The 23184-nt window shown below is 42.1% G+C and overlaps 1 protein-coding gene across 2 annotated transcripts in view; it reads left to right on the top strand.

The window, feature by feature from the left end:
• Positions 1 to 23184, top strand: part of FYN (FYN proto-oncogene, Src family tyrosine kinase) — a 186381-nt gene that overhangs the window by 68132 nt on the left and 95065 nt on the right. The gene's annotated exons all lie outside the window — the stretch shown is intronic.

Here is a 23184-nt window from a genome sequence, read left to right as displayed (position 1 = left end):
AGCTCCGGTTATGGTCACTCACCTGTCCTCGGGGCTCCGGTGCATCCTCTTCGAGATCCTCTGCATCGTCGGCGCTCTCCATCGACGTCATCACGTCGCTGCTCGTGCCGTCCCGTCATCCAATAGGAGCGGCGTGCGTAGTGACGTGATGGCGGCGATGGAGAGCGATGTTGCCGTGGAAGCAGAGGCATTGCTGGAGCGTAGGGGATACCTCGGGGCCGCTGCATCAGCGATGGACGGCGACATCCCGGGCAGCGGTGACGATCGGTGACAGTCCAGAGCGGCGGGGACAGGTGAGTACAACTTTCTCTAACAGTGGTCTACAACCTGCGGACCTCCAGATGTTGCAAAACTACAACACCCAGCATGCCCGGACAGCCAACGGCTGGGTGTTGTAGTTTTGCAACATCTGGAGGTCCGCAGGTTGTAGACCACTGTCCTATGCTTTACATTGCCCGGATCCCTCAACATACGATGGTTTCAACAAACGATGGTCCGTTTGAAACGGATTACCATCGTATGTTGAGGGACCACTGTATATGTATATAACAGGGAGATGCTGATATAAGCTATAAGGGCTGGTCAGAGGTGGTGACATCACTCAGGAAGTGGAACTTGAACTTGGAGGCCAGATTTACCCAAGCTGCCTTAGAAAGCAGAGATTAATGAGTTGTCATATGAGAAAGGGAGTAACCGGGTAGCTGGAAACAATACCACACTGAAATTAAAGGCCTACACAACTTCCTGCCAGCGATAAATCAAGCAAAAACATGCTGAAGACAAAACAATTTCTGATACCACCATCATCTTGGAAGCCACAGATAAATGCATTTAGTCTCTCAGCCCCTTCCCGACCTATGATGTACCGGTACGTCATGGGTCGGGTGAGGGAAATATGATGTAAGCCCATGGGTCAGGTTTGCGTCATAACCAGCAGATCCCCACTGCTATTAGCAGCTGACATCTGCCGGTAATGACGGACATCGGAGCTGGCTCCAATTGTAATGGTTAAATGCTGTGATCAATAGCAATTACGGCATTTAAACGTTAAATGCTGGTAATCCCTGGAGTCTAGGGGAACCATTTGCAGCTCCGCGATGATTGCGGTCTACTGATGGGTTGCTGGGGAAAATTTATTTTTTTCAAATCATACCGGTATACTGCCCAGCACTACGGTGGGGGGTGCGACGCGGTGCGGTGGGTCGGGGGTGCGGGGGACTGGGCATTATCGGCTTATCGGCAAGGTAATTGCCGATACCGATAATGCCCAAAATCGTGATTATCGGCCCATAATATTGGCCATACCGATAATCGGTCGATCCCTACTATACAGTTACATGTATTGCCAACTAAAACTCCTAAGCCTTTTTCCACACAAGTAGTTCCCAGTGTTTTACCATTAAGTACATATTCCCAGCCTGAATTTTTCTCACCATGTGCATAACCTATATTTATCAGTATAACCTCATCTGCCACTTCTCAGCCCAAGCCTCCAACCGATCCAGATCTATTTGTAACAGTGCACTGTCCTTTATTGTGTTAACTGCTTTACAGAGATTAGTATCATCTGCAAAGATTTATATTTAACTGGGAAATCTCTTTAGTAAGTAATATACAGTATATCAGTGTTTCTTAACAATATTCGGCTAAGGGCACTGCCTCTCTCTCTCATACACACAATGCTTCAAGCTTCCCCCAAATGCCTTCAGTCTCCCCCCGAATGTCTCTAGAAGGGATACACCAAAAGGGAAATTTTTGGCCGAAAAGCAGAAATTTAGGCTGTGCTTGGCCAAAAACTGAAGCCAAAACCGAAAATACATTGCCCTGCCCCCTTTTTTTAAATATAGTTTTTGTTACATTTCATAACTTTTTTTGGGTTGTGATGTGACAAAAATCAGCAATTTAGCATTCAGAATTTTTTTGCGTTTACGCCATTCACAGTGCAGGATCAAAAACATAATAATTTAATAGTTGGGACAATTATGGCCATACCAAATATGTTTATTTTTATTATTTTTTCATTTTTTATGGAAAATGGGAAAAGGAGGGTGATTTAAACTTTTAATATGGAAGGTTTTTTTTTTTTTTTAAATCAACTGGTGCCAGAAAGTTAAACAGATTTGAAAATTACTTCTATTAAAAATTATTTATCCTTAAAATACTTATTAGCTGCTGTATACTACAGAGGAAATTCTTTTCTTTTTGGATTTCTTTTCTGTCAAACCACAGTGCTCTTTGCTGACACCTCTGTCCATTTTAGGAACTGTCCAGAGCAGCATATGTTTGCTATGGGGATTTTCTCCTGTAGTATACAGCTGCTAATAAGTACTGGAAGAATTAATAGAAGTAATTTACAAATCTGTTTAACCTTCTGCCATCAGTTGATTTAAAAAAAATAAAAAATAAAAAGTTTGCCACCAGAGTACCCCTTTAACCTGTTGGGGACGAAGGGCGTATGCATACGATGGCTGCCCGGGCTTGCTGGGAGTTGTAGTTTTGAAACCTCTGGAGGTCCGCAGGTTGAAGACCACTGAGGGCGGATGATGAGAAGAGGATGATGAAGGGGGGGTGTGGGATGATGACAAGAGGATGATGAAGGGGGTGTGTGGGATGATGAAGGGGGGTGGGGATGATGACAAGGGGATGATGAAGAGGGGGGTGTGGGATGATTACGAGGGGATGATGACAAGGGGATGATGAAGGGGGTGGGGATGATGACAAGGGGATGATGAAGGGGGGATGTGTGGGATGATGACAAGGGGATGATGACAGGTGATGATGATGAGGGTCTGGATGATGACAGGCGGTGATGATGATGAGGATGTTAATGACGGGTCTGGATGATGACTGGGGGGAATGATGTATTTCCCACCCTAGGCTTATACTCGAGTCAATAACTTTTCCTGGGATTTTGGGTTGAAATTAGGGGTCTCGGCTTATACTCGGGTCGGCTTATACTCGAGTATATACGTTATTGACCTTTTCCTTCTCACATTCCATAATTTCTCTCTCATTACTTTTTAAAGGGCCGACACTTTTCAGTTTTAATATTTAGAAGTTAATTCACTGTCTTTGGCAATGGTTCTCTATTTCTCCAGTTTTGTTGCCTTTATCCGTTTTCTATTTTTAATTTTTTTCCCTTATAGCTTTTTAATGCTTATTCACTGCAATAACTGATATAATTTATTTTTGTTATTTATTGCCCCTTTACATTTTTATTTATTCCCATTGGTTTTCTTCTGTTTCTGACCCTTTTATACCCATAGGGCATGTACCTCTTTTGATACTTTAAAAAATCTCCAAAATACAGTTTTTTTGAGGAAACAGAATCTGTGATGGAAGCCTGAACTGAGCCTATTTGAGCATAACCTTACAAAAAATTCAGAAACTTGTCTCCATGAAACATTTAGAATCCAAAAGTGTTGTGCTAGGTTGGGTACAGCTTGTTTCTTCTTGATAATGGGAATGTGAACTCTTAATGCCACATGTAATTTTCACGGTTAGACTGCCGATCTGTGTAAATGTATGTGCAGAGGGAATAAAGCATAGCATGTGGATATGCTTGGAGAATTGTTTAGGCCTTCTGGATACAGAAGCATTTAATTACAAAGGTCATTTACTTTGCACGCTGAGGAATTAGATAGTAAACATCACTTTTTTCTAGACTACCATTAATGAACTTCTGCTGCCAGCCAAGCACTTTTGTGCTAGTGGATATACCTTGCTGCTCTTTTCAGTAGGGACCTACATAACGTCTTTCAAGTCAGTTTTGTTTAAATAGCACAACAGGAGTGAAAAGGAATGTGAACAACAATAGAAGTGAGTATTAGTTGAACAATTCTTTTTCTTGGCGGATTACTTTTTGCCGTTTACAGCAAAACATACCCTAAATGTGTTAGATTTATTGTACAGTAGAGCCACTAGCGCTCGAGATTTCCCCCCCCCCCCCCCCAATAATTGCCGCCAACACCTGGACTTGCCACTTCTTAAAGAGACACTTAAAGAATGTGTTAAATACATGTCTGAATAAAAGTTGCATTTGGCGTGGTTGATAATGGCCGATCCTATTGCCTTACTAAAACAAATTTGCGGCCATATTGCTTATATTTTTGAGGTCTGCTATAAATACAGATGAAAATATATTGTGTTCCTTAAAATTTTAAGACAAGTCCGCTTCATTTGTCTGTTATCATGGACAGTTTAGAAAGTGACAACCGGTGACAAATGCACCCATATTAGTTGCCACACCAATTGATTGAATGTACTGACAAAATGATAGCTCACCATCAGTTTTCTTCCTGATTCACTAAGTTATAGCCTTATTTTTATGGTGGAAGTCCTCACTTGAAACATGAGCATTTATGATTTCAGGACTTTTATAAAAGGGTTACTGAAATGACAGAGGGCAGCTGATGGTACATTGTCGTCACACTATAATTTCCTGGTCATACAAAGCCATAATATAGCCCACAAAACAATTGAAAAGAATTGAATGTTTCCCTACTGTACCTCAGTATGTCTTTGATTTTTATATTGGGGCAGATTGGTGGATATCAGATGAATCCAACAGAAAAGTACATGGAGCACGTCATGATTTTTTTTGCATGATAAATGAATCCTATTATTACATATATATTGCTCCTTTGTTAACCAGCACCCTATTAGTATAGTATTGGAGCACTGATTGGATTAAGGACAAGTAGGCTCCTTAAAGCGCACTTGTCATATCACATGTCCTCACTTTTTCATATCACACGTCCAGACTTTGTCTGTCCCAGCCTGTGCTTCGTTTGGGACAAAGATGATGCTTCAGCCTGACAGGATTATGTTTTAGATGGTATGGGGACCCCTAGTGGTCTTTTTTTATAAGTCATGATTTCTATAAGAATGAGATAATTGTTTTTAAAAAGTATACTATAAAGGTTAATGTTTTGCCAATATGTACAACATATTAAACTTTTTTGATTATGACATTGCTCGTTTTAGGTCAATTTTACTTTTACATCCTACAAGTATAAAGCCCGCAGGGCTGCATTTGTGCGAGGGGCGGAAGTAATTATCGCTCCCTGCACTTCCAGGTGGGGCTTATTGGGAACAGGTGGGGGCGTGTGTATATAACTCTCCCCTCTCCTACAGAGGCGGAGCACGTGTCGTTTGTGGAACCCTCCCAACCCTCCCCTATTTTATTCCTTCACTATAGGGCATGTCCTCTATAGGCGTGCCCTCATTGTGCAGTTATGGCACAACTCAGACCGCTATGCTAGGGTAAGATCTTGTATCGGTATATAGGCAATCTTTCCTGTCACTAGTACATGTATGGAGCCTGAGCACAAATAATAATAACACATCTCTCCTGTCCCTTTATTTCTAGCATAGATAGCCTAGCTACAGGCAGATACAGCCCTATTAGTGTCAATATTGTTATTTTTTTCCCTTTCAGTACACTATATGATGTTTTAGGCCATGTTCACACATTTTACTTTGGGAAATTTAGTGATGATGATTATAGTTGCCAGCATTGGAATGCAGCTTCCAATTTCACTTAATCCATGGATCCTGACCCTGTGTACTTCGTCACGCTTGGTCACACACTTGAACAATTTTGGATATGTGGCTTCTAATTCTATTGTACAGCTTTTCTCAGAAATTATGATGGCATGTGATAAGACTGTCTGCTATTATGTTTCTTCCTGTAGTAGAAGTATGTTTCTTTCTGACTGCTAAATACTGTATATGTAGAAGCATATGTATGCTTTGCACCAGCAGCACTAATACAAATAGCATACTATCCCAGTTTTAGATTTTAATGATGTAGGCTGATTTTCTGAAAAAAGCCTTACACTATAAAATACATTTAATGGATACTAATAAGTATACTTACTGGAAAAAAGATCAATGGTTTCTTTTTCCATCCAGTACATTTAGAAGTGAAATAGATGGCTTAGAAGCAAGGCACCATCGAAAAGTAGATAGCTGTCAGCAGAGAATTGAAAGCTTATGAATGAGTGCTGTCCATTGGTCACATGGTTGGTCACATGTTTACAATACTGAACCTGAGTCAGAACTGGTAAATCTAAAGGCCCGTTCACACGTTGAAATCCTGGTGCAGCAGCCTCACATTCTTTTCAATGGGATTTTGCTGCACCATGAACATTGCATGATTTCCAGAAAATCAATGGGGACATGTCCACCCTGTCCTAATGCTGATTGATTTAGGCGGCACTTGTTGTACACAGAATGCCCACCCAAAACTTCCCCAGATGGATATTCCGTTGTGAGAATGGGCCCCAGACCCAGATCTGCAGTAGTTTAGTCGTCAATATTTCGGTGGATTGTAAGATATAAGTTTGTTTTGCTTACACTATATTGGCGTTGACTACATTATTGCATACAGCAAAATGAATTGGGAACCCTACAGTCATATGTCTTGTACCTGACCCCTACCTTTTGATGATCTTCTGAATGGACAGTATGTTAGCATAAGGCTAGGTTCACACAGTGTAAAATGAAAACAAAAAACGCCAGAAAGATAGGTATCAAAAGCTGCAGTTTTTTTTAAAATCTAGTAATGTATACTATTAAAGTCTATGAAAAGTCCAGAATTGGAATTATGCTTTTTTACATCTATTTTACTGCTATCTTTATATGTTCATTATACACTATGTGAACCCAGCCTAAAGTGGGGAAAAGATGTATGACTGTAGAATTAGACTCCACACTGTTTGTTGTCTGTAGGTCTTTGTTTCTGCAGCTTCTATGCATTTCTATGCTATCACTATGTATCTATGCCGCCTGATCTCTTGGGCAGCTGGCTTAGACCCATGCCATAATACTGTGATTTTTCCAGGAATCATTCATTTTGTCCAGAAAGCTTGGAAATTAAGAATAAGTCTAAAGGGGTTATTCAGGAGTAGAAAAACAGCAACACACCTGTCCTCGGGTTGTGTGTACTATTACAATTTGTCCATCACGTCCCCTCCTATAGAAATGAATGGAGGGGGCGTGGTGTGACATCACGAGGCGGTGTTGCATGACGTCACAACCACGGCCTCCCAAGCCCTGAACACAATGGGACCCTCGCGATCAAACATCTTGTCTTCTGTGGATAGGGTATAAGATGTCTGTCAACGGCCTACCCCTTTAATGGAACAGAGCTGCAATGCCAGACACAACCTAAGGACAGGTGTGGTGCTGTTTTTCCTGTCCTGGATAACACATTTAAATTCCACTTCTGTTTCCTTTAAATATACCCCACTGAGCTGTTCTCGAGTTGGATGACTGAAGTAGGTGGAATGGACCCTGGAATCTCTAACAGATCAGACATCCCGTCAAATAAGGAATGCCGACATATTTCATAGCGCTCTGCAGCGGGTCTGTTTACTTTAATGGTCTAAACTTAATCAGCTAGTGGTTATGTTTGGGCCACTTCTTCAAGTACTAGGATATTTAGCATAGTGTGCTGCGCTTTTTAATTCCCATTAAAAAACAATTTTTTTTTAAGGAAGAGGCCCAAATGTAGCCACTACCTGTGTATGTTCAGGCCATTAAAGTGAATGAGCCTACTGTAGGTCTACAAATACTTACATATTCTCTTTTTTATTAATTTATTCTATTACTGTATTCTAATTGTAGATACATTTAGAGGCCATGTAGAGGCTCATAATAATTCCCTTTATGTAAGAAATAGTCCACAGCCTCTTAAAAGTCTCTTTTCATGTGTGCACAAGCTGGCAATAGATCTCATTGATATTTTATATAGGGTTACTGCTTGCCAAGTTTCTGGAAAGCAAATGAAAGAACTTGGTCTAAATACTCGCGGAACATAAGGGTGCTTATTTCATTTCAGTGCATATATATTATAGTATAGAATAGTTATTACATAACAGGATTGTCTAGTACAGACAATTCCCTATTAGGGCATGCTGAGCCAATAATCCCATTCACATAGGCTCTCTTCTCTCCAGAGCCACCGGTATCCATTGATCTCAAAAGTCACACATTGCTTTAAATGACTACGCCACATTGTGGGTCTTTTCCTGCAGGATAAATAACCATTTTATTTTGTTGTTTCCCCTCTTAGGCTAGTGTAATTTACGACCCGCAAACTGAAAAAAGGTTGTCTAAACCTGTAAAAAACCTTAATACCAGTGCTTTTTCATCATTTAAGATACATTCTCTATATTATAAAATTGGCATTCAGAAGGCTAGAATATATAGATCCCCAAATTCCTGTGATTTGCAATGTAAATGTGGTTTAGGCTATGTTCACATGTCAGAATATCCGCATGAAAAATCTCAATTATATCCAATATGTCATTATTTTTGTTATCCTGCTCCTATGACAGAGCAGAACAATGAAAATGTTTAGCGGTGGTGTGAAACTAGCCTTAGGTCAAGTATATAACAAGATAAAAGTTGTTAAAAGTTTCAGTTTTTTTTGGTTTTGTTCTTTTACGAAAATAGTGGCACAAAAATGTGTTCCAATCAGAATGCCAGAGTAACCTTTTTTTTAACTCTTTCCTTTGATTTGTTTTGTGTTTATAAGTATCTTAGTAGAAAGAACCATGGGGGAGATGTATCAAAAGCCATGCCGAGAAAAAGTTGACCAGTTGCCCATAGCAATCAATCTGCTTACTTCTTTCATTTTTAAAATGGCCTCTGAAAAATGAAAGAAGCGATCTGGTTTTTCTCGGCACTGGTTTTGATAAGTCTCCCCCTATATTGCCAGCAGTGTAGCCTTTAAAATATTTAAAACTAGTTGAGGTAGGAGCTTAGAGGCTGGGAATAGAAACCCACCAAGCCTCTACATTTAGTCTCTAAGGACAGGTTCACATTCATGCCTCCAAGGCACAGATAACTTGGCAAAAGCTTAAAATATGGATAAAGACTATACTGTGAGGGCAGGGTCAAAAAGATCGCATCCGCTGTGTATTTCACGCGGCAGATGCGGCGATGGCAGAAACAAGTGCAAGCTCCCTTCTGCGGCTGGGTAGCTCTATGTGTCCGCTCATAGCGGCGGACTTCCCGCCAGCAGACATGAGTGGACACACAGAGGCCACAGTGGGAGCTCACTCTTGTGACTGCCATCGCTGCATCTGCAGCGTGAAATACTCTTCAGATGTGTTATGTGACCCAGAGCTCGTAAGCTGAGCTGTGATTGGCTGCTGTGGGAAAATCACTCTATTTTTTTCTCTCACGCAATGTGATAAATCTGGGCCATTATGTATCACACACAGATTAATTATTTAAGGAGTTGTCCTATCTTCTTATTTCCAAGATTTCTGGCTAAACAGAGTAGCCCAGAGGTGCCCACAGGGCTACGCCTTTTGCGCATCTCCCATTAAAGTGAATTGAAGTTATGCAAATAGCTTAACTTCCACGCTTTAGCGGGCATTTGTGGGCATTATTATTACCTAACTGGGGGCATTACCTATGTGGGGGCATTATTACCTAACTAGGGGCATTACCCATGGGGGGGCATTATTACCTAACTGGGGGCATTGTTACCTAACTGGGGAGCATTACCTATGTGGGGGCATTGTTACATAACTGGGGGCATTATTACCTAACTGAGAGCATTGCCTATGTGGGGGCATTATTACCTAACTGGGGGCATTATTACCTAACTCGGGACATTATTACCTACAGTAACTAGGGGTATTATTATTCAACTGGGGGCATTACCCACCTGGGGGACACTACCTACCTAGGAGCATGACCTACATGGGGCAACTATCTACTGGGGTCACTATATACTGGAGGCATTACCTACCTGAGGGCACAATCTACCAAGGGCCACTACCTACTGGGGCTACTACCTACTGGGGCCACTTTCTACTGGGGGCACTACTCAGCTGGGGGACACTACCTACCGGAGGCATTACCTGCTAACTACCTACTAGGGGCACTATCTACTGCATTACCTACTATCTACAAGGGGCACTACCTAATGGGGGCATTAACTAATAGTGGAAGACAAATTACCTACCCATCAGCACCCAATCCCCCTACCTTTTCCCCCAACACACTAACCTACTCCCTAGGACACCGAGGAAAGCACTATTGGGGGCACAGAGAGTAGGTCCTCGGGGGGGGGCAGGCCTAAAGCTGTGTAAGGGCCCCCAAAATTTCTGATGGAAGCCCTGCTGACAGGTACGCTTAAAAAAAAAAAAACACAGACCCCCTTTTAACATGTCGAAAGTTTGTTTTATTGACAGGGACATTTTAACTTAGCATTCAGAACTGAATGTGATATTTTTATGGAGAACTGGCGTGCACCTGCTAAACTGCCATTTATTATGAAAAAGCAGCTCATTCTGTCCTGTGTTTACAAGACGAACATGCAGTTTACCTGAGATCAAGCCACAACCTTCCTAAACAAGTCTATAGTGAGAGGAGGAGAATCAGTAGGGAGATGGAGGGGGGAGTGCCTGAACAGACAGAGAGAGAGAGAGAGAGAGAGAGAGAGAGAGAGGGAGACAGACAGCAAATAGACAGCTGTAAATAAAATATCTCAATCTAGGGCTTTATTCATTTAGACTGTTTACTACTGCTCACTAATGCTACTTCTGCTTCTTAGATTGTGTATGGTGACAAAGAAGTACGAGATCTCTTGCTTGTTTGTGTGTTTGTATGCACAGTGTATGAGAGCTATCAGAGAGGTTAGCCCTAAGCTCAAACTAAATGTATAAGCAATGTCACCTAGCCAGGTGTGTATAGAGATAACGGTGCAGTACAGAAACAGTAAGCAAAAAGAGTAGTCAAAGAACAAGCCAAGAATAAATGCATGTAAACCAGGAGATACAATCACAATGCCAGTAACAAGGAAGGATCCAATATTCCAGACATGGAACACTGGAGTAAGCGACATATTAATAGCCAGCCTAGAGAGGAGTGGACCAAATGCAATTAGACTAGACTCCACACTCTTTGATAGAACCGGGAGAGATGCAGCTTCAGGGGCATCACCAGGGTAACTAACAACGCTTGTTGTGTACATGAAACAGAACCGCTAGATCCTGGGTGAGAAACGTTGGAACACTGGGTTCACAGATAAAACTATTTTGGTAAGTATTTGGTTCTCATTTCAGAGCACATCTTGGTTAACATCTTTTAGCGGAAATCTGGCATGCGGCCCCTGAATGTAGAGGACTGCTCAGAAATTCTAATGTGGAATTCTGCCTAGAAATTCTGCCTCGTGAACATAGCCTAACTGTATTACATGCTCAAAATCCAACTCTTTAATGGGGGAGCTACTGCATCGGAATTTCTCAGCTCAGGAACTTCTGTAGTGTGAATGTAGCCTAAAACTTAGACTAGCCAGTCAAAGAATGCACCAGATTTATCAAAGTGTATCATGCTGTGTATCACATTATTAGTCTGTCTAGTATGAGTTCGGAAAAACTATTAGTTGGCTAAAACTGCAAGCATTCTGGTGCTTTTTTTGTGTATGGTATTTCACCTTAAAGAAGTATTTGGGCCTAGACATCTTATCCCCTACCCAAAAGATAGAGGATAATATGTCTGATCTCCGTGCAGCCCCTGGCATTCTGTGCCAGGCACTGCTCCCAAGACGTGACATCACGACCACGACCCCTCATGGCGTCACATCACGCCCCCTCCATTAATGTCTATGGGAGGGGGGGTGAAGGGAGGAGGGTGTGGTGTGATGTCACGAGGGGGCGTGGTCGTGATGTCACGTATTGGGAGCATCGACCTGCACTGAATGGCGGGGGCTGCATGGAGATTGCGGGGGTGCCAATGGCGGGACCCCTGCAATTAGACATCTTATCCTCTATCCTTTGGATAGGGGATAAGATGTCTAAGGCCAGAATACCCCTTTAAAAATTCCTTAAGGATGCAGGGCGCTCCCTTTCTATAACGCAGGGCCATGGCGTGGCCCCGCGTCATAGCGGGTTGGGCCCGGCCTCTAACAATGGCGGGGACCCATGGCTAATAGCGTGCGGCATGCGCGCTATTAACCCTTTAGACGCGGCGTTCAAAGTTGATCGCCGCGTCTAAAATGAAAGTAAACGGCTCCCGGCTAGCTCAGCGGGAAATCTGGCAGATACAAGCAGGGTCCTTACCTTCCTCCTGCGTTGCCGATCGCCGAATGACTGCTCAGTGCCTGAGATCCAGGCATGAGCAGTCAAGCGGCAGAATCATCGATCAATGTTATCCTATGAGATAACAAAGATCGAAGTAAAAGATCAGTTAGTGCAGTACTATAGCCACTAGAGGGGGCTATAACACTGCAAAAAAAACTGATTTTTTTTTTAATAAAGATCATTTAATCCCTTCCCTAATAAAAGTTTGAATCAACCCCCTTTTCCCATTTAAAAAAAAAAATAATGTAATTAAAAATAAACATATGTGGTATCACCACGTGCGGAAATGTACGAATTATAAAAATATATCATTAATTAAACCTCACGGTCAATGGTGTACGCAAAAAAATTCCAAAGTCCAAAATAGCGTATTTTTTGTCACTTTTTATATCATGAAAAAATTAATAAAAAGCGATCATAAAGTCTGATCAATACAAAAATGGTACCACTAAAAACTTCAGATCACGGCGCAAAAAATGAGCTCTCTTACCGCCTGTACGCAAAAAAATAAAACCGTTATAGGGATAAGAAGATGACAATTTTAAACGTATAAACTTTTGTGCATGTAGTTTTATCCAGAAGTACAACAAAATCAAACCTATATAAGGAGGGTATCATTTAAATCATATGGAACTACAGAATAAAGAGAAGGTGTCTTTTTTTACCGAAAAAATGTACTGCTTAGAAACGGAAGCCCCCAAAATTACAAAATGTCATTTTTTCTTAAATTTTGTTGCACAATGATTTTTTTTCCCGTTTCAACGTTGATTTTTTGGTAAAATAACTGATGTCATTACAAAGTAGAATTGGTTGCGCAAAAAATAAGCCATCATATGGATTTTTAGGTGCAAAATTAAAAGAATTATGATTTTGTAAAGTAAGGAGGAAAAAAGGAAAGTGCAAAAATGGAAAAACCCTCAGTCCTTAAGGGGTTAAGCCATGCCAAAGCTATAACCTCTTCGCTGAATCCATGCCCCTTTTGTGGGTCACTGGTGAAAAGTATCTAAAAATCATAATAAATGTGGCACAAGTCATGTAAGGCAGTCATCAGTTAGGCCATAATTGTGGCACAATAGCGTTTTTCTTATTGCAAAGATCTATTTGCTATATTACTATGTCAGTCCTAGGAAAATGTCACTATGTAAATTAGTTACTCACAAAAAAAGCCCCCACAATAATGAATTCTCCAGATGACTGTCAGATTGCGGCCAAAATCTTTCCATATAAACCAAGCACAAGACAAAAACAATTAACGGCCCTTTAGTAAATCTTAGCGTCAGCTGTTCCACGTATAATCTGAAATAAACAAACCTCCTTTAACTCTCCTTTGTGTGTCGTGTCAGTGCTGCTGTACCATCTGTCACACACAGAGACTCACATCTGGGTGGAAAAAAATATCAATTGTTGCCTAATAGGATAGAAGAGACTCTTAGCTCCAGAAATTCAGCTGTGCTTCAGAAGAAATTATCATAAATAATCAATTTCTTATGAAGGTGCTCTATCTTGGTTTATTTGTGTGGAATTTATTTCCCATTGTTTTATTTCCCATTTACACTATCTTAATTTACATATATTCTCCTTTGTGTATGAAGCACAGACCCAGCACACAGCAACTGGTGGATTGGTCTTTTGCTTGTGGCAAGTTCGTAAACAGTATATAGAAATGGGCCATCATAAAAACACTATGGTAGATGTATAAACACTAGCATAGATACACTGATAACTCTTTCTCATTGACACATCTTCAGCATTATAAAGATTATATGGTATTATTTTAGTGTGAGTAAATAACGCTAATAATATATTATTATGGAATTGCTCAGAGAAAAGTCTGACAGCGGCCACTATGGGAAATATTCACAGAAGATGCTTCAGACTTTGATTTGGAGGTTGTATTGTTTATATAGGCTGGTCAGTCACACTGAATATTTAAAGGGGATCATGGCACCAAGATGGTGACAGTGATGTTTTTGTTTATTCTTAGATACGGCTACATGCTAATCTGCATTTGGGAGATCAGTTCAGTAGCTCCTCTTGTGGTACCCCACAGGTACCCAATGTTCTATCATTTGTGATTTTCAGAATTTGACCCGGCTTGTTTTTCATTACTCTATTTGTTTCTGTTCTGGTCACCCCTCACTACTTTTTACCATGTTGCCAACAGTTGTGGGCCACTTTATTGGTGACCAGACTTGATTACCATGATCCCCCTTACACCCCCATACAGTGGCCTACATATTACTAAAAGGGAAGAAGTTTGGAACAAACGGGACTCTTCCTACAGCTGGTCACCCCACTAAACTAAATAATCGGGGGGGGGGGGAGAAGGACCTTGGTAAGAGAAATGACTAAGAAGCCAATGGTCCCTATATCTGAGCTCTTGTGTGCAGCTGAGAAAAACTTCTAGAAGGTCAACCCTCACTGCAGAAATCCACCAGTCTAGGATTTATGGCCATAAAAAAAAGCTTCTCCTCAGTAAAACAACTCTCAGACTGTGAGAACCAACATTCTCTGGTCTGATGAAAAAACTTTTTGGCCTCAATTGGCTTCAATTCTAAGCGTCATGCCTGGAGGATACTAGGCACTGCTCATCACCTTCACAATACCACCCCTACAGTAAAGCATGGTGGTTTTGGCAGCATCATGCTGTGCGGGTGTTTTTCTGTGGCAGGGACAGGAAGACTGGTCAGGGTTGAGGGAAAGCTGAAAGATGCAAAGTACATACATATTCTTAAAACCTGAAGTGCTTTGGACTTCAGTTTGAGCCAAAGAATCACCTTCCAACAAGACAATGACCATGTGCACACAACCAAGAAAACACAGGAGTGGGGAAGGAACCACAGCCCTGACTTAATCAAACATCTCTGGAGAGACCTTAAAATATTTTCCATAAACAATCCCTATATAACGTGACAGAGCAGAGGGGATTTGCAGAGAAGAATGGCACAACATTCCCAAATCCAGCTGAGAAAATCTTGTGGCATCATATCCAAGAGGGGAGGCTGTAATCGCTGCCAAAGATTTTTTACACTAAGTACTAAGTAAAGGGTCTGAATACTTTTGTCAATTACCTTTTTTAGTTTTCTATTTCATTAAATTAGCAAAGATTTCTAACATTCTGTTTTAACTTTGTCATTGTGGGGTATTGAGTGCAGAATAATGGGGGAAATCTTGCATGTTTTATTTTAACACAAGGCAACAACATGTGAAAAAGTGAAAGGGTCTGAATGTGCTGTATAATGGCCCGAATTAATGCTACTGGTGCGCACACATGATTTTTTAAATCCTGACAGTTATCTGAAATGACCGATATACGGTACTTAAAATTCTGAGGGTGACCAAAACATGAGTCCTGTAGTTGGAAAGTGTAGTAAGGCTTTCGCCCTGAATATCTACATTACACAATAGAGTTCACTAACATGGTTGCTATATCCGTTTTGTGGTTAAAGGGCTCTGCTAATTTTTTTTTTTTTTAAATAAAGACATTTAAATAAATAAAACAGTCATCTAAACTTTTCCTTCTTGTACAGGCTATATGATTGATGTGACTTCTCCAAAGAGACGCACAAGAAATTTTTATATTCAAGGAGATTTTTTTGTAAGCTTTATTTAGTTTGGTACAAGTGAGCCTTTTATCCGTCAGAAACAAACAGCTCATAGAAAGAAAATGTACAAAGAAAAAGCATGTGGTAAAACTGCAAAGCAGTGTTAAGTAACGGACAGCTTGTACAGGCTAAGAGACTGAGCTTAAGGAATAAAATGGATCTCACCCACGTTTGTATATTGTTACGAATGTCTTTCTTAGAGCTCGCAGGAAGGCTATTAGCCGTACAGTAAGTACACAACAGATCAATGTAGATAGATCGAGCAGCAGGGCTTGTCAAGGAGAAAGGATTGTGTATTAGGAACACTGCGTGTGGCTACAGGAACTAGGCAGTAAACAAACTTTAAGTCTTGTGCTTTAAACTTATCTCACTTTTATATACCTTAAAAGTAAATTAAAAGGGTGAATTTAGGTATTTTACATTGGTGGTCTATTCATAAGGACAGCTGTTTGGCAGAGCTGCAGATCCGGTGTGAGGTGCAGAACTGCGCCCCATGCAATTTTACGTTGGCCCTCCCCTCAGCTGTCCGGAGATTTCTGAACATACAGTGAGGGTAGGGGAAATGCAGAGCTGTGCAGGACGCAGTTCTGCACCTCTTTCAGGAGGAGGACGTAGATTCTCACAGCCCCGTTCCTGGACGTAGATTTTGATAGCTGTGAAAATCTACGTCCAGGGGGATGTGTGAGCGGGGCTGTGACCTGACTCAGAAGGAGAGGGATTCTCACAGCCCCGCTCCTGGACGTAAATTTTCTTGCACCTCCCTCAGGAGGAGAGGGATTCCCACAGCCCCGCTCCTGGACGTAAATTTTCTTGCACCTCCCTCAGGAGGAGAGGGATTCCCACAGTGCCACTTGCTCAGCCCCCTGGACATAGATTTTCACAGCTGTCAAAATCTACATCCAGGATCGGGGCTGTGAGAATCTACGTCCCTCTGAGGTAGGGTCGAGGAGGGAGCTGTTTAAGGGGCTGAGGGAGGTGCAGAACTGTGTCCTGCCAAGCTCTGCCTTCCTCCCCCCTTCACTGTATGTTCGGAAATCCATTAGCTACTATTGAAGTGAATGCTTGACTTTCAGTATCTATCAAAACATCATTGGACTTGTGTTCCCTAAAACACATGCATGTCTGTTCTCTGGCAGTCACCTGTTGCTCACTCGGCTGAACATTCATGCGTTGTAAATTAGGAGAGTGGAGGTAAGCCGCTGCCAGTCAGCTCTGGTAGCGGTTTGTCTCCCAGAAAACAAAAGGATTCGGCAGTTCAAATCCAACATGTCCAGCCCCATTTCCTCCAACATCAGCTGTCAGGAGAAGAGTCAGGAAGCCTCCGTACACATTAGAGAGCCAGTCAGTCCTGCTGAAATTGGTTAGGTCAGCTGATTTTTCACTAAAGTGTATATGGACCTTTAGACAAACATGTGAGAAGTTAACATTATCCCACATAATTCTCCATTGCACCAAAAGTTGGGTCTTAGAGTTTAAAAAAAAAAAGTAATGGTCTTTTTCTTTGTAGTAGGATAATTTGGATTCCAAGTTAGATAATATGAGTTACTTTTCTTTTTGAGGCATATATCAGTTATGTCTCGTGAGCTAGCTTCATGACTCTTATTGTGGTGGAAGTGGCAAAAAAATGTTGATTATCAAGTGTTACTGCATTTTCCATATCTACATGAATCAGCAGAACTGTATATATACTTCTGTTATTATGCTGACCTTTATTTTTACTGTTTCCCAATATCATTCATTGCACTTGTCTGTTTATTGTACGTTGCAGACTATTGTCCATATGACTTGAGAGGAGAGATGCTAAGAGGAGACTTATTCAGAGCCAGAGTAAAGGGAGACTCTGTGACAGTGAGAGATGGAGCAGTACTAATACAGTTCGTTCCCATACCCAAGAGCACCAGGCTTTATATTAGAATAAGCACATCATTGATATTATTACCATTCAATGTATGTTTATCACAATATTTGCCTAGTACATTCCAGGCTTTAACTTGTTTATTACTGATTAGACCATTTGTGCCAGTCAGTAAGTCCTTTGTCCTTTAGGAAGAGTTAGCCTAATATCCATCATCTTGTAGTAGCATTCATTGATATCTGATTGTCAATGTAACATGATTTTAATTTCTTTATTTTAATTGTAAATAACAGCAAATTACATTCATTATCTGCTGTTTTATTATTAGTAGATATATTAAAGAAAACCTCCAGCAGGAAGAGGATGTCTCCTTCTAGTCCCCTCTATTCATATAAATATACTACATCTCCCCTTCCTGTACTGTTGTTACTGGCTTCCATCATCAAGATGGCAGGGCGGTGAAGTACTGGTGTGTCCTCATGTTTGTCGCCTGCTTCTTTCTACTCCTGTTGTTCAGAGGTCCATTTTCCATCTACTTCCTCCTTCACTTGTTGAATTCTTTCATAGTCACACATTGGCCCTGATTTACTAAGAGTGAAGTGTAGTTTTCTCTGTGGGTTTTAATCTCCTACAATTGAGCCCGAGTGCCCAAACCGTAATGCATGGCAACTTTTTCCCCCTCAAAGTGCCAGCACAGCAATTAAATCAGAATACTGAGGTTTAAGTTTAGAAAAAACAACTTAGGTAGGCAGTATGTTGCCCCACATTATGTAGGCAGTATGTTCCCCCACATGAGGTTGCAGTTCCCCCACATTAGGTTGCAGTTCCCCCACATTAGGTAGGCATATAGTTCCCCCACATTAGGTTGCAGTTCTCCCACATTAGGTTGTAGTTCCCCCACATTAGGTAGGCAGTATAGTTCCCCCACATTAGGTTGTAGTTCCTCCACATTAGGTTGGCAGTATTTTCCCCCACATTAGGTTGACAGTATATTCCCCCACATTAGGTTGCAGTTCCCCCACATTAGGTTGCAGTTCCCCCACATTAGGTAAGCAGTATAGTTCCCCCACATTAGGTTGGCAGTATATTCCCCCACATTAGGTTGGCAGTATGTTCCCCCACATTAGGTTGGCATTATGTTCCCCCACATTAGATTGAAGCCCCCCCACCCCCGCCATTAGGTTGCAGTTCCCCCACATTAGGTTGTAGTTCCCCCACGTTAGGTAGGCAGTATAGTTTCCCCACATTTGGTTGGCAGTATAGTTCCCCCACATTAGGTTGGCAGTATGTTCCCCCACATTAGGTTGCAGTTCCCCCACATTAGGTTGCAGTTCCCCCACATTAGATTGCAGTTCCCCCACATTAGGTTGCAGTTGCAGTCCCCCCACATTAGGTTGTAGTTCCCCCACATTAGGTTGGCAGTATAGTTCCCCCACATTAGGTTGGCAGTATAGTTCCCCCACATTAGGTTGCAATTCCCCCACATTAGGTTGCAGTTCCCCCACATTAGGTTGAAGTTCCCCCACAATAGGTTGGCAGTATGTTCCCCCACATTAGGTTGGCAGTTTGTTCCCCCACATTAGGTTGACAGTATGTTCCCCCACATTAGGTTGGCAGTATAGTTCCCCCACATTAGGTTGGCAGTATAGTTCCCCCACATTAGGTTGCAATTCCCCCACATTAGGTTGCAGTTCCCCCACATTAGGTTGAAGTTCCCCCACAATAGGTTGGCAGTATGTTCCCCCACATTAGGTTGGCAGTTTGTTCCCCCACATTAGGTTGACAGTATGTTCCCCCACATTAGGTTGACAGTATATTCCCCCACATTAGGTTGCAGTTCCCCCACATTAGGTAAGCAGTATAGTTCCCCCACATTAGGTTGGCAGTATATTCCCCCACATTAGGTTGGCATTATGTTCCCCCACATTAGATTGAAGCCCCCCACCCCCGCCATTAGGTTGCAGTTCCCCCACATTAGGTTGCAGTTCCCCCACATTAGGTTGTAGTTCCCCCACGTTAGGTAGGCAGTATAGTTCCCCCACATTTGGTTGGCAGTATAGTCCCCCCACATTAGGTTGGCAGTATGTTCCCCCACATTAGGTTGCAGTTCCCCCACATTAGGTTGCAGTTCCCCCACATTAGATTGCAGTTCCCCCACATTAGGTTGCAGTTGCAGTCCCCCCACATTAGGTTGTAGTTCCCCCACATTAGGTTGGCAGTATAGTTCCCCCACATTAGGTTGGCAGTATAGTTCCCCCACATTAGGTTGCAATTCCCCCACATTAGGTTGCAGTTCCCCCACATTAGGTTGAAGTTCCCCCACAATAGGTTGGCAGTATGTTCCCCCACATTAGGTTGGCAGTTTGTTCCCCCACATTAGGTTGACAGTATGTTCCCCCACATTAGGTTGACAGTATATTCCCCCACATTAGGTTGCAGTTCCCCCACATTAGGTAAGCAGTATAGTTCCCCCACATTAGGTTGGCAGTATATTCCCCCACATTAGGTTGGCATTATGTTCCCCCACATTAGATTGAAGCCCCCCACCCCCGCCATTAGGTTGCAGTTCCCCCACATTAGGTTGCAGTTCCCCCACATTAGGTTGTAGTTCCCCCACGTTAGGTAGGCAGTATAGTTCCCCCACATTTGGTTGGCAGTATAGTCCCCCCACATTAGGTTGGCAGTATGTTCCCCCACATTAGGTTGCAGTTCCCCCACATTAGGTTGCAGTTCCCCCACATTAGATTGCAGTTCCCCCACATTAGGTTGCAGTTGCAGTCCCCCCACATTAGGTTGTAGTTCCCCCACATTAGGTTGGCAGTATAGTTCCCCCACATTAGGTTGGCAGTATAGTTCCCCCACATTAGGTTGCAATTCCCCCACATTAGGTTGCAGTTCCCCCACATTAGGTTGAAGTTCCCCCACAATAGGTTGGCAGTATGTTCCCCCACATTAGGTTGGCAGTTTGTTTCCCCACATTAGGTTGACAGTATGTTCCCCCACATTAGGTTGGCAGTATAGTTCCCCCACAGACATACAGCCTTCAGCCATATACAGTGTATGGCTGGAGGCTGTATGTCTGTGTACTGCCTCACAGTGCTCCGTCCACTGCTCCTCCTGTCAGGGGTCATGATCTACTGTAGCAGTAGGTCCCGGGACCGGAGGAGCAGTGGTCGGAGTACTGAAGATGACGTGCAGGTAACTTACCATGCATGCGTGTCCTCCTCCTCGATGTTCCGCTCCTCCGTTCCTATGGGCGCACGCACGGGACATCAGTGACGTCCCTGCGTGCGCTTCCTCCCGGCGGCCCCTACTTTTTTAAAGTTAACGCAGGGCCGCAGAAAAGTAACCATACATCCTTGTGTCCCGAAAATATCTTTCGGAACACAGGGATGTCCCGGTTTGCCCCGCCTGGTGAACTATGGCCGCGTGGTGGGCATATGACAGCGGTGGTGGACATATGACATTAGAAGGGGACAGAGACAGGGAAGTTTTGTATACCGTATACTGACTCTATTGTGCAGGGAGAATTAGCAATGGTAAACTTTTAAAGCCTGGATCTCTGGAACCGCCGGTTACCGATTGGGGTAAGTTATACCTCTTTTTAAAACACGGTCACCCGCAGTATACCCTGTTTATTGGTTTTAGTGCAAGTGAACAAGGTGTCAGTTTCCCTTAAAACAATTGGATGATTTCTGATGCACATTCTCTTTAAAAGTAGTGAAATATTTTATTACAATTATAAAGTATCTTGCATTGTAGAAGGGCAATCGATAAATCACACACAAGACCTTGGTTTTCTGCTCCAGATATATGAAAGCCTAACTAGGTATAGGACACTTATCTTTACTAATTAATTTCCCTATAGACACTCATTGTAAGGTACACATTCATTTTCATTAACTTGCCAGCATTACATAGAGTTCCCCACAGAAATTACCGCCACATTTACAGTGTTCATTAGCCATTATTTTATGCTGAAGTAAACAAGAATATTGAGTTTATCAAACAGTAAACTGTATGTGAGTGCAGTATGTTTTTTATAAATGATTGTGTACAAGTCAGAATTAGGATTATTATAGACTACAAATAGCAGTAATACATTATTTTCCATGAATGGTTAGGTGACACTCATTGAAGGTTTCTCAGTCTTCTGTATTTGGTCCTTGTTGGGTGTCCTAATTGCAAATTGCATTGGCACTAATGAAATGACTTAGAGATGTTGATTTCTCTCGAGACCTTTAGTGTCATAAAACATAGACATAGCTTCATAGCCCCTTTGGGTTCATGAATAGTATACTGGAACATAACAACTTGAGATGTCTGTCGTAAAATACTCCACTATCTCTGTCAAGATTTATAACAGTGATAATTGTCCTCTATACTTCAAGGCAGGCTGAATGTTTCTTTTAGAGACTCTTTACAACATCTGTGGCATCACTGCAAATGATGATCCTTTTAAACCATTGCCACAAGTATTCTAACAAATACAGTCCTGCCTAGGTAAGACATAGGACAGTAAATATGAAGTAAACAACCCCAGCAACACATTTAACGTATTTTCTGAGAATACATTGATGAATATTTTTTCCTTACACTTTGTGCTAAAGTTTTAAATGGATATATACCTAAAACTTGGGGCTGTACCCTTCAGAGTTGGTAGGGTACTCCTCACTAGTTTTCCTTTTACATGACCATAGGTGACATTGCTCCACATCACATTTGTAAATGTGGCTCAAACATAGACATTCCAAAGCAGCGCCCAATTTGGGTAAAAATGTTAGCGTACCTTTAATTTCAATTGACTTCTTAGGATAAACTGCCCTGTGTGTACATGAGGAGCCCCATTTTACTGTAACTTGTATATGGTATTTTCAGCAAATTTCTGCTCTGCAGGCTTCATCTCTAATTTGCAGTTCTCCCAGAGCTGGTGGGCCCCTTTCTAGACTTGTATTCCTTGTCTTTTAGACACAGTACAAAGCTGAGCTGACTTCCAGAGAAGGCAGAAGGAGGTGGTGGAGGGGGAAAAAGGAGAATTAATCATTTTTGCTTTTAAGATATATTACAAAGTTTATTATATTCACTTGTACAGTGATCCCTCAACTTACAATGGCCTCAACATACAATAGTTTCAACATACAATGGTCTATGCTGGACCATTGTATCTTGAAACCAGACTCAACATACAATGTGCGGACAATCCAGATCTGTGAAACATGTCAATGGCTGGAAGAACCGACCAATCAGAATGGGCATTCACTGGTAAAACTCCTGTATTACTGAAGTGCATGCACTGACTGGTGTCTGGTAGCGCCCCCTACAGTACAGGGAGGTATTATATGTTCTGTACACTTTACCTGTCCCAGGGTTACCTGCTCCTTTGGACACCAGGTGAGGGCGACTCCATGTTACCTTTTTGGGACACTTTGTGTGTACTGTACAGGACCCCGAAGAAGCTCCTGTCCTCTACATAGACCAGTGTTTTCCCAAGCAGGGTACCCCAAGCTGTTGCAAAACTACAACTCCCAGCATGCCCAGACAGCCAAAGGCTGTCCGGGCATGCTGGGAGTTGTAGTTATGTAACAGCTGGAGGCTCCCTGCTTGGGAAACACTGGCA

This window comes from Hyla sarda, chromosome 3 (genome assembly GCF_029499605.1).
Source record: "Hyla sarda isolate aHylSar1 chromosome 3, aHylSar1.hap1, whole genome shotgun sequence".
Taxonomy (NCBI): Eukaryota; Metazoa; Chordata; class Amphibia; order Anura; family Hylidae; genus Hyla; species Hyla sarda.
This window is presented reverse-complemented; position numbering and strand designations above follow the sequence as displayed.